The following is a 14,937-nucleotide window of genomic DNA, read 5'->3' on the forward strand; positions in this document are numbered from 1 at the left end:
AAAATAGGTTGGCTGTGCTGAAAACAGCCCAAATCATGACAGGGCATTGGTATGGGGGTGGGTAAAAGACATGGAAGGAGGTATAGAAGCTCTAAAATTATTAAACTCGATGTTGAGTCCTGAAGGCTGCAAGGTCTGCAGCCATAAAAGGAGATGCTGTTCATCCAGCTAGTGCTGAGCCTGGCCAGAACACTGCAGCAAGCCCAAGATGCAAATGTTGGCCAGGGAACATGGTGTTGTGTTGAAGCTGCAGGCAACTGGAAGCTTGGCATCATTTTTATAGATAGCATGTAGGTGTTCGACAAAGTGGTCTCTCAGTCTGTGTTCCATCTATTTAATGTAGAGACCACATTGCGCATAGCAAATACGGTAGACTAGATTGAGTGAAGTGCAAGTAAATTGCTGCTTCACCTTAAAGTCTGTCTGGATAGTGAGGAGGGGGAGCACGAACAGGCAAGTGTTGCATATTTGATGGAAATGTTCCACAGGAACAGCCACCATTTTTCCTCAGTTGATGTTTTCCCCACAATCATTGTTGACAGGGCCCTTAGCCATGTCTGACCCATTTCCTGCACTTCTGTCCGCAACACTTCTCTTTCCTCATACAACACTGATAGGGTCCCCTAGTCCTCACTTACCACCCCACCAACATCTGCATCCAAAGGATCATAAGCTGCTATTTCTACCACATCCAGTGGGATGTCACCACTGGAAACATATTCCCCACCCCTCCCTTGTCAGCATTTTGCAGGACCATTCCCTTCACGATATTGTGGTCCACCCCTCCTCCAGTCCCAATCTCCACACCCAACGGCAGCTTCCCACGCAAATAAAAGGTGCAATACCTGCCTGTTTACCACCTCCCTCGTCACTATCCTTCCAAGTGAAGCAGTGATTTACCTGCACTTCACTCAATCTAGTCTACTGTATTCACTGTTCACAAGGGTGTCTCTTCCACAATGGGGAAATGAAGTGCAGACTGAGTGAGCACTTTGCGGAACACCTACGTGATGTTCGTAAAAATGACTGATCATCCAGTTAAATTCAATAATTTTAGAGCCTGAACACCACTTTCTATGTCCTGAACCCATCACGCCCCCACCCCCACCCCGGCCCTGTCATGACATGGGCTGTTTTCAACACAGCCAGCCCATTTTCACCCACTCATGGTCCATATTATCAACCTTTCTCCTTCCCTGGCTTTCTCCTTCCCTTTGTCTGCTTATCTTTCCTTTTCTTCCTCTGGGCTCTGTCTCCACCTCTCTGTTCACTACTTCCCCCACCCACTCATTCTTCACCTCCCCTCATTACCCAACTCCAACATCAGTATATTTACCACCTTTTCCGAACTACAATTAGTTTTAAAAATGTTTCACTAGACTCAACATTAATGCTTTCTCTCCACAGATGCTACCAAACCTGCTGAGTTTCTCCATCAATTTGTTTTTGTTTCTAATAACCTGCTCTCTGGTTGGACGCAAAATGTGCTACTGTAAGAAACTATCTTAAAAGCAGCCTGTGACTCCTCATCCATGTTACCACTGTTGATCTGACTTTGCAAGTTTATATGTAGATGAAAGTCACCCATGATTATTGCCATCCCTTTATTACAAACACCCAATATTTCATCTTGTTCCACTTTGTTCCACAGTGGTTACAGTTAGGGAGCCTGTATATTGCTCCCACTAGTAATTTCTTTCCCTTAATATTCCCTATTTCCATTCAAACCAATTCTACACTGATGTCCTGAACCAAGAACATCTTTAATGATTACATAAATACTATCCTTGATTAGCTACCTCTCCATCTTTACCTCGCTTCCCACTTTTTTGAATGTCATAAACCTTTCAATGTTCAAGTCCCAATCCTTGTCATCCTGAAGACATTGATATTTCTATGAGGTCAAATTTTCAAATCTCCTACAGGCCACAATTAAATTTGGAGCCAATAATTCCATCCCCCAATAGTATTATTTGAGATACAGCAACAAAATGGTTTGGACAGACATGATGATTAAAGCATTAATTGAGGAAGCTCAGGGAGAATCCAAATACATCGAGAGGAATTCTTCTTCTGTCAAGTCCCAGTTACTTCATGTCAGTCCTCTCACAACTAGACTGCATCATATTAGGATCAAATTTGTTTACTTTGGAAGGTGCAGCTTGCATTTGCTTTTTGCATTCACTTTTAAACTAGTAGATTATGGAGTTCAAACCCCGCTATAAAATTCAGCACATAATCTAGGTTAGCTTTTCAGCTTAGTACTGAGGGAGCATTGAAATATATTGGAGGTTCAAACTTTTTGATAGTACAGTAAGGGCAGAAAGTTTTCCTGGAGTCTTGACAGACATACCTCCTCACCCAACAATTCACAAAAAATGGACTAGCTCATTATTTATACACTGTTAATTTGTTGCACAAAAGATGACTGTTGGGCTTGCTTAAACTACGGGAACTGTACTTCATAAGGAATACATTGGCTGTGATTCTTGCTATATAAATTCAAGTTCTTTTCTTTACAGGAGTGAGGCGTTAAGGTAGAATCACCAAGCATCCAAATTTCCATGACAGTTTTGTCCCTTTAACGTTGATGCATTCTTTTTTTCCAAACAGACTGTCTAGATCAATTTTGAAGTCTGAAGCTAACATAAACCTGTTCAAGAGATTGCAGTATTGTTGCTTCTTCTGAAGCAAGGCTTTCTACAATGGGGACTGAAAATTTCCTTCTTCTACTTATGGGAGTCAGTGCTTATTGTGAGAACTGATTGCTTGGTTACAATTGTGTTACTAGGGATAAGCACAAAGGAGTGAGGGTTCTTCTGGTCTCTATGGGAACGGAGATTATAAGCGATTCTTCTGAAGACTCTAGTCAGTATTCGTGATGAAACTGTAGACATGCTGTTTTAAAATGTCTTTGATTTCTCTGGAAATATTGGACACCAGGTCGAGTTATAATCTCAGTTCTCATGGACCCTTCCCCTAAAACCAAATAAAATTGTGAGGAAAATTTCCATTTATACCTCATGATCATTTTATAAGATTGACTATAATAAAAAAAACTTTAGCCCAGCTTAGAAAAACTTTATGGAGCTGAATCAATATCACTTGCAGAGTTTTCAATGGAATTCCTACTCAATATCTCTAACTTTGTAGCACTCGATCCTCTTGCAGAAAACGTCTCAAAATCTATCTCTTTGATCAACTCCTTTTAATCTCCTCCCTCCTGGCTCAAAGTAGTTGTACCTGTGCATCTAATTACAAAGTACATTAGACATCTTCTTCACAAGGTGTGATAGAGGAAATTCTTTCCTTTGGTGTTCCTTGAGTATGTCATTCTTGCCAAAAAGCTGAATCCGTTATATGATGTCATTTGAGGATAGGCTCAAACTTGCATGGTCCCTCCTGTTGTTGAAGTGGCTGTTAATAGTCACAGTTTGTCTTCATGCTTAAAGAATTCCTATTTAGGCAAGATGCAGAAGGGCAGAGGCTGCTTGCGAAACCACACCTCAGGCACAAGTCAGCAACAGATAAATTGAATTAATTTGAACAAACCATGTCATTAATTTTCTTTCTAATTATTTCGATGAGATGAGTAGCCTATCACAGACATTAGGCAGATAAACCATGCTCTGTTACAATGTAACTGGCAATGAATGGGATGCTCTGACAACTTGATTGTTTTCTATTATATCCCTGACGTTATCGTTATTCTGTCCCTTAATGACATCTGATCAAGGAGCTGATGGCTGGGGGCACAATCTCCAGTCAGGGACAATGGATTTGCTGTCATTATAATCTATTACAGAACATGGAGTGATAAACTAGTTTAAATATAGCTGTTTGTTTATATCTTAATGTTGAAGTGATTAGCCTATATTGGATTCCAGTTCTGCTTTCCTTCGAGCTGTTATGCAGGAGAATGGACATAGCATTGGCAGCTTATCCTGGGAGAAGAAGATGGATCATCACAGTTCAGCCCAACATAGTCCTCAGCAAATCTTTCCAGCCTAAATTGCCAGACAATGACCAGGAACGGGTACCCTGCCTTTTCTTTGTTTTCCAAGGACCACCCACCATCATTTCAGATAAAGATCAGCTAATTCAGTGCAGACCAGGGTTTGGATATTGTGCAGTTTGGCATATATGTTCCTCAGATTGGTTATAAATCAAACACTTTATAATTTGTGCTAAGGGAAAGTAGAGGTTAGAAATCTTTGGAACTATTTAAGTATCAATGGGATGCTAAGTTTGGAAGCTATTTTAGAATTCACCATATAGGATTTGTGAATTAAGGTGGCCATAATAGCCTTCCCCAAAAAATTTCAAAAACATAGCTGAATGTGGGGAATTTATAATTTCTCTTTGAACACATGAACCAACCTGCTCTAAATAGCCTTCCTCAGCACCCTGTGGCAAACTAGAGGAAGCCAAGAATGACTGTACGGGAGGACAGATGTTGAAAGCTATAGCTAAGAGAAAGAAAAGGTGTCACACAATAAGCTCTTCCCTGTTTCTCAAGAATGTCTTTCAAGCCTTTGGATCTGCTTATAGCACACTTTTGCCTGGCAAAGAAGGTGGGAAGGTAGTTTATATCTTTTATGTTTGCCAAAACATATCTGTACTTGGTCACTACACTGTGATCAATTTGATTTGATATAAGTTGACTTTTACATTGGTCCTCACTTTACTGTGGAAGAAATAGACAACTGGTACTGGGATCAAGGACTCACCATGAAGGATCCTGAGAATGGATCCAAGAATGAGCACTTTGGCACAGCGTGATTGATTACATAAATTCAGCATTTCCAACCCATCATCTATCCTGGGTAATACATGACAGATCAATACAACATGGTTAAATATGATGTTATACTCTTCCTCTCTGTTTTCACACCAAAGTGAATTCTTTGAATGGTGTTGTATTGGGAAGTGTGAATACAGAAAGGAATCTGGCTGTCCTTGTACACTAGTCAATGAAAGTAGACAGGTAAACAAACAATCAGCAAGGCAAACTTACTTTTTATTCATTCACAGGATGAGGGCATTTATTGCCCATCCCTAATTGCCCAGGGGACATTTAAGAGCCAACTACATTGCTGTGGATCTGGAGTCACATGTAGGCCAGATCAAGTGAGGATGTCAGTTTCCTTCCCTAAAGTGAACCAGACAGACTTTTCCAAAGTCAATCAAAAATGGATTCATGGTCATCATTAGACACTTAATTCCAGGTTTTTAAAAAAATTATTGAAGTCGTGGTGGGATTTGAACTCAGGTCCCCAGAACATAATGTGGCTGTCTTGATTAACAGTCCAGTGACAATACCACTAGGCCAATGCTTGCCCCCAAATTTAAAGGTATAGAGGTTTGGGGAGAAAATGGAAATATGGAATTGAGTTAAAGGATCATATTGAATAGAGGAGCTAGCCCAAAGGACTGAATGGCCTACTCTTGCTCCTAGTTTCTATGTTTCCTATCATTTCCCTCTCAATTTATTTAACTTTTGAGGCCATACTCCTCAACTTCCTCCCACTGTTGGACAATGGATTGCTTTATCATTGTATCTTTTGTATCTAGCGCAATCGTCAAGTAATCAAGGTTGTGGTTGCACAGATTAGATTTAGGGTAAAGCTTGTGCTCTTAAATCTGCCATAATCCCAACTGTGAATCTAATTTTACTGGATAGCATTATTTACTAATGTCATATCCTAGAATATTCCCTGTCTGATGCCGCATTGTCTGAAATATTGTGTTTACTTTCTTTAATATCCAGAGGGGGTTGGAGTATAAGAATGTTGTAATTTTGTAAAGATGGACTTTCAAAAGGCACTTGACAAAGTAGCACATAATAGATTTGCTAGAAATATTAAGTCCCAATATAGTAAAGAGACAGTGGGGGTAATGTGTACAAAATTCCCTTAATCTTATACACCCCAATCAATACCCAATCTGGCTTCTCTGCTGGAAAGAAAACAAGCCAAGCTTATCCAGCCTGTCTTCACAGCTAAACTACTCCGTACCAGGCAACATCCTGTTGAATCTCCTCTGCAACGCCTCTAGTGCAATCACATCCTTTCTATAGAGCAGTGGCCAGAACTACACACAGTACTCCAGCTGTGACCTAACCAAAGTTCTGTACAGCTCCAACAATAACCTCCCTCCTCTTACTTCTATGCCACAACTGAGAAAGGCAAGTGTTCTTTATGCCTTCTTAACCTCTTAAATACCCTATTAACCTATCCTGTTGCCATCAGTGATCTAAGGACAAGCACCCCAAAGTCGCTCTGTTCCTCTGAGCTTCCTAGTATCATGCCATTCATTGAGTGCTGCCTTACCTTGTTACTTCTTTTGAAGTGCATCACCCAACACTGCTAAATTCTATCCGATACTAATCTACTCATCTGACCATTTTATCTTTATTCTCCTGTTAACTAAGACCTTTTGCCATCTGCAAACTTACTTATCGCACCCACATATTCTTCTTTATCATTTATATATATCATGAACAATAAAGGAACCTGTACTGATGCCTGTTGGTGCAATTACTGGGTAACCAGTATGATTGTCCGCAAGTGAATAAAAAACCTATGACATTCTGTGTCACTGGTCATTGGTTCTATGGGTGCTTGTGTGGCTGATGAGACAGACCCAAGAGCCACATCTTCAACCATACCCTTGGCAGGTGTCTCCAGGACAGCAAATTGGTCTTTGGCCTTGGATACCAGCAAAAACAGTTTTCTAGCACCAAGCCAATTTTGGATCCAAATTGCCCAGTTACCCTGGATCCCACGTGCTTTCATCTTCTTCATCAGTCTTCCACGTGGGACCCTGTCACAGGCTTTGCTGAAATCCATATAAACTACATTAACTGCCCCACCCTCATCTCTACACTCATCATCACATTGAAAAATTCAGTGAAATTTGTTAGGCCTGACTTCCCTCTGTCAAGAGATGTCATAGGTATCTGCCAGAATTGCTGCTTCTCTGATCGTTAATAGATGACATGCATTGAAATATGTTTCTTCATTTGCAAGGTGCTACTTCTGAAATTTTACATTATAATAAGGGCAGATGCTGTATAATTTGAATAAAAGTGAGGTTATTCACTTCAGAAGCAAAAACAAGAAGACACTAATACCTGCATGGCTGTGAATTGGGAGAGGGGAGTGTGCAGCGGGACCTGGATGTCCTTGTGGCCCAGTCGCTGAAGGTAAGTATGCAGGTGCAGCAGGTGGTAAAGAAGGCAAATGGTATGTTGGCCGTCATTGCAAGAGGTTTCGAATACAGGAGCAGGGATGTGTTGTTGCAGTTGTACAGGGCCTTGGTTTGCAGTTTTGGCCTCTTTTTCTTAGGAAGGATGCTCTTGCTCTCGAGGGAGTGCAGCGAATGTTTACCAGGCTGTTTCTGGGGATGGCGGGACTGACGTATGAGGAGACATTGATTAGGTTAGGATTGTTTTCACTAGAATTCCAATGAATGAGGGGGGATTTCATACAGAGTTATAAAATTCTAACAGGACTAGACAGGGTAGATTCAGGGAGGATGTTCCCGATGGTGGGTGTGTCCAGAACCACGGGTCACAGTACGAGGATTCGGGGTAGACCATTTAGGATGGAGATGAGGAGATCTTTCTAAACCAAAAGAGTAGTGAGCCTGTGGAATTCATTATCACAGAAAATAGTTGTTGCCAAAACATTGAATGTGTTCACAAGGCAGCTAGATATAGCGCTTGGGGCGAATGGGATCAAAGGTTATGGGGAGAAAGCAGGATTAGGCTATTGAGTTGGACAATCAGTCATGATCGTCAAAAATGGCGGAGCAGGCTCGAAGGGCCGAATGGCCTTCTCCTGCTCTATCTTCTATGTTTGTATGTTTCTCTGTAGCTACTTCCTTTAAAATCATTGGATGGAACCCATCAAGTTCAGGGAGTCATCAGCCTTTAGCCCCATTAGTGTCTCCAGTACCTTTTCTCTAGTGATAGTTATTGTGCTTATTTTCTCTGCCACCCCCTCCCCCACCAATAGCTCCTTGATTACTTAGTATTTTCGAAATGCTGTTGATGTCCTCTACAATGAAGACTGATGCAAAAGATTTCCTCAAATTGCCTGCCATTTCCTGGCTCACCATTATAATTTCCCAGGCTCGTTCTATAAGGGGCCTATGTCATAGTAGTGTACAATTTGGAAACAGATCCTTCGGTCCAACTCATCCATACCAACCAGATATCCTAAATTAATCCAGTCCTATTTGTTAGCATTTGGCCCATATTCCTCTAAACCCTTTCTATTCATATGCCCATCCAGATGCTTTTTAAATTTTGTAATTGTACCAGCCTCCCCCACTTCCTCTGGCAGCTCATTCCATACATGCACCACCCTCTGCGTGAAACAGTTGCCCCCTTAGGTCCCTTTTATATCTTTCCCCTCTCACCTTAAACCTATACCCTCTATTTTTGACTCCCCTACCCTGGGTTGTTTTCAAAGATGTTTCACACGTGCCATTTATATGCCCTTATAAGAATGGTTCCAGGAATGAGAAACTCCAGTTATGGGGATAGATTAAAGAAGTTGGGGACTGTTCTCCTAGGAGAGCAGAAGGCTGAGAGAAAATTTGATACAGGTTTTCAAAATCTGAGCAGGCTGGACAATGTAGATAGGGAGAAGCTGTTGCTGTTCATTTTTAAAAAATGAACAAAAGGGTATAGATTCAAACAAAGCAAACAAAGCAAAGGTGATGCTTGGTAAAATTTTTTCACACACTAAATAGTTAGGGTATGGAATGCACTGCCTGGAAATGAGGTGAAGGCAGGTTCAACTGAGCCATTCAAGAGGGCATTGGATGATTATTAAGATAGAAACAGTGTTCAGGAATATGGGAAAAGGCAGGAGATTGGACTATGTCATTGAACCAGTCTAGGAATGATGTGCAGCTTGGCCTCCTTTTGTGCTCTAAGAATTCTGTGAAGTTACCTCATTGTACGTACTGTCTATAGTACTGTTTCTACAAGCAGTGGGAGAAATCTAGTTGCAGACTAGAAAAATGAAGATTCAGTCTACAACAAGTAGCTGATTGATCTGGGGAATGGTTACCTGCTGTCAACAACAATATACACTGTGTGGTATCTTACTGAATGCTTTTTGGAAATCTAAAATCCAAATAATATTAAGTCCACTGGTTCCCCTTTACTTATTTTGCTTCTTACCCTCTCAAAGAATTCTGATAAATTTGTTAGGTATGATTTCCTCTTTGTAAAGCCATGTTGACTCTGCTTGATTATATTATGTTTCTAAATGGTCATGTGTTACATCCTTTGTAATAAACGCTAACATCTTCCCAATGAAAAATGTTACATGAACTGGCCAATTGCTATCTGATATTTTCCCACCCCTTTTTGAGCAAAAATATTACATTGGCAGTTTTCCATTCCTCTGGGACTTTCCACAATCTAAAGATTCTTGGATGATTATTCCCAGTGCATCCAGTATTGAGCATTTACTTCCTATAATATCCTGGGATGCAGCCTATCAGGTCTAGGAGTGCTCTCAGCTTACAGCCCCTTAGCTTCCCTAGTAGTTTGCTCTAGGGATAGTTATTGTATAAAATTCCTCCCCCTTTTGGTCTTTGATTATTTAATGTTTTTGAAATACTATTAATGTCCTCTACAATGAAGACTGATGCAAAGTACTCATTTAATTCTTCTGCCCTTTCTTGATTTCCTGCTATTACTTCCCAGGCCTATTCTCAAAGGAGCCTATGTTTACTTCAGCCTGTCTTTTCCTTTTTATATTTGAAGCTCATGCTGTCTGTTTCTATATTAGTCGCTAGATTGCCCTCATTGTTTATTTTCACCCTTTTTCTGGGTGGTCGTTTGTTGGCTTTTAAAATATTCCCAATCCTCTGGTTTACCACTAATCTTTGACACATTGTATCTTTCTGTTCTTTCAATTTAATACTAACCTTAATTTCCTAGTTTAGCATAGTGGGTTTATTACTTTAACAGAATTCTTCTGCCTCACTAGGATATATTTTTACTGTAAATCGTGAACTATTTTCTGAAGTGTTAGCTATTGTTCCTCAACTGTCTTCTCTGCTAAACTCCATTTCCAGTCCACTCCACCCTATCCCTACATAAATACATTAACTCAAATTTAGCGAAGTTGCTCCCAAAAGTTTCTCATTTTCAAACTGAATGCTGAATGCTGACATGTTACGGACTCTGTTCCACAGGGTATATTTTACTCTAAGACGACTTATTAAACCTGTCCCTTGACACATTACCAGATCCAAAATAGCCTGATCCCTTGAAGGATCCAGAACACACGAGCCTTGGAAAGTGTCCCACTTGCACTCTATGCATTCTTTCTCTTGGCTACCTTTACCAAGTTGATTTTCTCCAACTAAATAAAGATCAAAGTCACCTATGATTTGGTGTTGGTGGACAGGATGGTATCATGGCTGACAGGGTCTGATGACGTGATCTCCTATAGTGATCAGCTGAAAAAAGATTGCCCTCTTCTCCATCACTTTGTCTCAATATTGCTAAGTCCCTGTGTATGATTCTGGGCCAAGATTTCAGTGATAATGATTGATCGCCCCAAGCTTGTAGTGCCTGAAGTGGTGCATAGCAGGGCTTTATATATGGTGCCAGAGGAAGGCCTTACATTTCTCTCTGTGGCTGCAAGATCCCTTGTGAAAGGTACCCAAGAGCTCGGTTGCATAAATGATGAGGTTAAATTTGCTCCAGCTCTCAGTGGGACTGACACTATGAAACTCATTCAACAAAACACCAATAGCAGGTGAGAAAATTCTGCTTATGGTCTTTGTGGATAGCTATCTCATGTTTTCTCCTTGCTGGAGGGGACAAAGGGCTGAATTACATGTGATGGATTGAGAGACCATTTTCCTCACCACCCTCCTTGCCCATTAGAAAAGTTGGTTTTACAGTGCAATAATCAGGATCAGGTGATGTTAACAACCAGACAGCAAAAACAACCATCCCTCAGCAGAAAAGGAGAGTACACAGATGTCCTAATGGACACAGGACACCTGCCAAAGGACATACCTCAACGTCCCATCTGCCCTTTCAACAACTTTGGTGGAAGAAAAATCCTTGCCACTCTCATCCACCTTCTACTGCCCAGTGTGTTATGGCAGTGGAAACAGATTAAGAGGCCCTAAGTGAAATCCAATTAGCCACTTAATAAAGGTAGCTGATGCCACTTCATCCTTCTCAATCTGTTTGCAGCCTTTGACAGAGTTAAACACAGCATTCTCGTCCGACAAGTCCCGACTGTCATTTCTGAGTGGGATTGGACTCGCATGGTTCAAATCTCATATATCTAATCATAGATAGATTATGACTTATAAAAGTTTCTCTTATGTTCCTGCAACGTTACCTGTAATATACACCTCTTATTTCCCATCTCCACGCTGCTCATCAGCAACATCATCTGAAAACATTATATTAATTGCAAGTACATGCGGATACACCCAGCTCCAGTTCACCATCACCTCTCTTGACTCCTTCATTATTGTCAAACAAGAGGTACTGATTAAGCAAAAATTTCTGACAAGTCTTCAACCTCCATGGCAAACTGTATTACCCATTGTTTTATTCATCTCCCTGCCAATTGTCTTAGTCTGAATTTGACTGCTCACACAGTAATTTGTGACAAACGGCTTGCAACAGACACAACAGCGATCCAACAACAAATGGCTTAGATCTAAGCTCTGCAGTATTGCCACATCCCGTCACGAATAGTAGTGGGCAGTCAAACAATTAAAACAAGATGGTGGCACCACAAGTATGCTTATCCTAAATGATGGTGGAGCCCATCAAAAAACAAGATTGAAGTACTTTTATCCAACTTCAGCTGGAAGTGTTAGTCGATTATCCATTCTGCCTCCTCCTGAGATCCCCTCTATTTTGGATACCAGTCTTAACCAATTCTATTCACTCCACATGACACCAAAAATCAGCTGAAGAAATTAGATACTGCAAAGGCTATGGGCCCTGACAATAGTATCTGTCGATAGTGCACCAGAACTAACTATGCCCCTAGTTAAACACAGCTGAAACTGTAGCCCAGGCAAGTCCTGTTCACAAAAAATAAAACAAATCCAACCTAGCCAGTTCCCACCCTACCGGTCAATTATCAGTCTTCAACACAGTGATGGAAGGAGTCATTGACAGTACTACGAAGCACTCTGTAGCACTTGCAAAGGAGTAATCTACTCACTGACACTTGGTTTCACATGATTCCTCCTCCCATTACAACCTTGGGTCAAACATAGACAAAAGATCTCCTGAGAAATCTGTGAGAATTTGAGGTGAGAGTGATTGCTTTTGACATTAAGAGCTGAGTATGGTATCAAGGAGTCCTAGAAAAACTGGAACCAATGGAAATCAGGAGGAAAACTCTATGTTGGTTGGAGTCATATACAGTTCAATTTGTGGTGTTCAACAGGCTCAATGTTGGGGCCCTGGCTGTTTGTGGGATGTATTAATGATTTAGACTCAAAAGTGGGAGGCATGATTAAGAAATTTGCGGATGAGACTATATTTGGCTGGGTCGTTAATGGTGAAGAGCATGGTTGCAAGATGGTGTGAATGGTTTAGTTGAGTACAGGACTCAAGCCAGAGAAGTGCGAGGTTATGCATTTATGGAGAGCAAACAAAGCATTGGAATACACAATAAACACTGGGATGGTAAAATGTTGTCAGGTAAAGCAGGGAGATAAGTTGGCATAGATGGCATATGGCATGTTATCCTTAATTGGGCAGGTCTTAAATACAAAAGTAGAATGTAATGCTGGAACTATATAAGACATGGTTAGACCCAACCAGTGTAAAGTTCTAGTCATCACATTACAGGAAGGACGTAATTGTGCTACAGAAAGTACAGAGGAGTTTTGCAAGAATGTTGCCAGGGTTTGAAAATTGCAGCTGTAAGGAAAGATTAGATAGGTCAGGGCTGTTTTAGGTAGAACAGAGGAAACTGAGGGGAGATAAAATGTACAAAATAAAGATGTGCTTGGATGGAGTGGACAGGGATGATCAATGTCCTGGTGGCAGATAGGTCAGTTACCAGAAGGCACAGATTTAAGGTGCTTCACAGGATTAGTGAGGATATGAGTAAATGTTGTCTTCCAAAGTGTTGTGGGTGGCTGGAATTCACTGCCAACTTTAGTGGTTGAGGTGGAAACCATCAACTTATTTATAAGGAATCAAAAACTGCACCTGAAGTACTGGAACTTGCAAGGATTAAACCTGTGGAAAATGGGATTAAAATAGATGGCTAATTTATTCAGCTGGTACATATGCAATGAGTAAATTACTTCTTTCTGTATTGTAACTTTTCTATGGTTCTATAGCCAAAAGGAAGATGCCCGTGACAAATGTAATTCCTTACAGGTATTTCCAGATTAGCTGTCCTTGTCCTATGATACGCTGACCAGAGAGGAGTTGGACCACACAACAGCACAAAACATCAGGGAGCCAGGAATGAAGTAATTCCACAAGAGGCCAATTTCCCATCACAAAGTCACCGTTTATTTACACCTGGCGAATCCTTGACACTGATCCAGCTCCCTCAGAGCCAGCTCACAGAGTGAACAGGGTATCTGACACTCCTGTTTTTATCTGTCAGCCAGGGCATCCTGAGTGGAGCAGATTAACAGCCCCAATCAAGGAACTCATTCTACTTAGCTGACCTTGTTACAATAACTGTAGCAGTGGTCCACGCCCACGCCCCACGCCCCACGCCCCACGCCCCCCACTGAGTCCAAGGGCATAGGCCAGTTCTTTCTCTTGTAGCTTCTCCTAGGGTGTTTTAGCACGTGTCAGGTTCCTCCAACTCTGCTTCTGTTACAGGCAGCGTGTGACACAAAGTAACTCGCCTCTTGTGCCCAGAGCATCTCAGAGAAAATTCATTCTCTTCTCAGGTAGCAAAGCATTGAGGTGGCAACATCTGCTGTGTCCATCTCAGATTCCAAGTATTCTTCACTGCATGATGGAAAGGGAAAACCCACAGGTTCAGAACAGTTGGACAGGCTGTCAAGGAGCCGGGCACGTTTTGCTCCCCCACCAAACTTTGTCCCCTGAGGTAAACTGTCCCTCTTGCTTGTTGGCACTCTGGGCACTGCCCCACCATCACAGCTAAATCTGCATCCAAACGTTGGCCACCAGACATAACTTCTCACCAACATCTTCATTTTGGAAACCCCTGTGGAGTTCAGCCAGTATCTGGCAGCGACCATTACCTCAGGACATTGACTCCATAATAATATGCCATCCTGTATAGTGATCTGGTCTCTCTGGGTCCAAAAAAGATTTCAATTCTGGTTGTGACAACCTTTGGTTTCCCATCACCTGTTTCAGTTTTGCCAGGACCGGAGCTTTCGCATTCAAAGTCTGAAATGGTCAACTGTGACTGGATTTAATTTAAATAATATTTAAACAATAAAATTACAGACTCTTCCAGTGACAATACCAGTGGTGGTGTATCTGCTAGCGGGAGGTGGCACAAGGCATCCACATTTGCTACTTGGCCTCCTGGACGATGTTCCAACTTGCAATTATACACACTTAATATTAGAGCCCACTGTTGAATTCGGCCTGAAGCTATGGGAGGCACTGCCTTGTCCTCTTTAAGTAGACTTAGTGGGGGTTTGTGATCTGTTATTATTTACATCCATAAAGGTATTGGTGGAATTACCTGCCTCCAAAGATGACCACCAAACTTTCTTCCTGTATCTGGGGGTATTTATGCACTGTATTAACCAAAGTCCTGAATGCAAACACTATCGGGCATTTCTCTCCAAGGCCACCTTTGAGCCAATACTACCAGATGCTGTACAGGGAAACATTGCCATGTCAATACCAGATCTCACTTGGGATCATAGTGTGCCAACACCTTAGATGATAGGATGATAGTTGTT

The sequence above is a fragment of the Rhincodon typus genome, chromosome 29 (assembly GCF_021869965.1).
Source record: "Rhincodon typus isolate 14 chromosome 29, sRhiTyp1.1, whole genome shotgun sequence".
Taxonomy (NCBI): Eukaryota; Metazoa; Chordata; class Chondrichthyes; order Orectolobiformes; family Rhincodontidae; genus Rhincodon; species Rhincodon typus.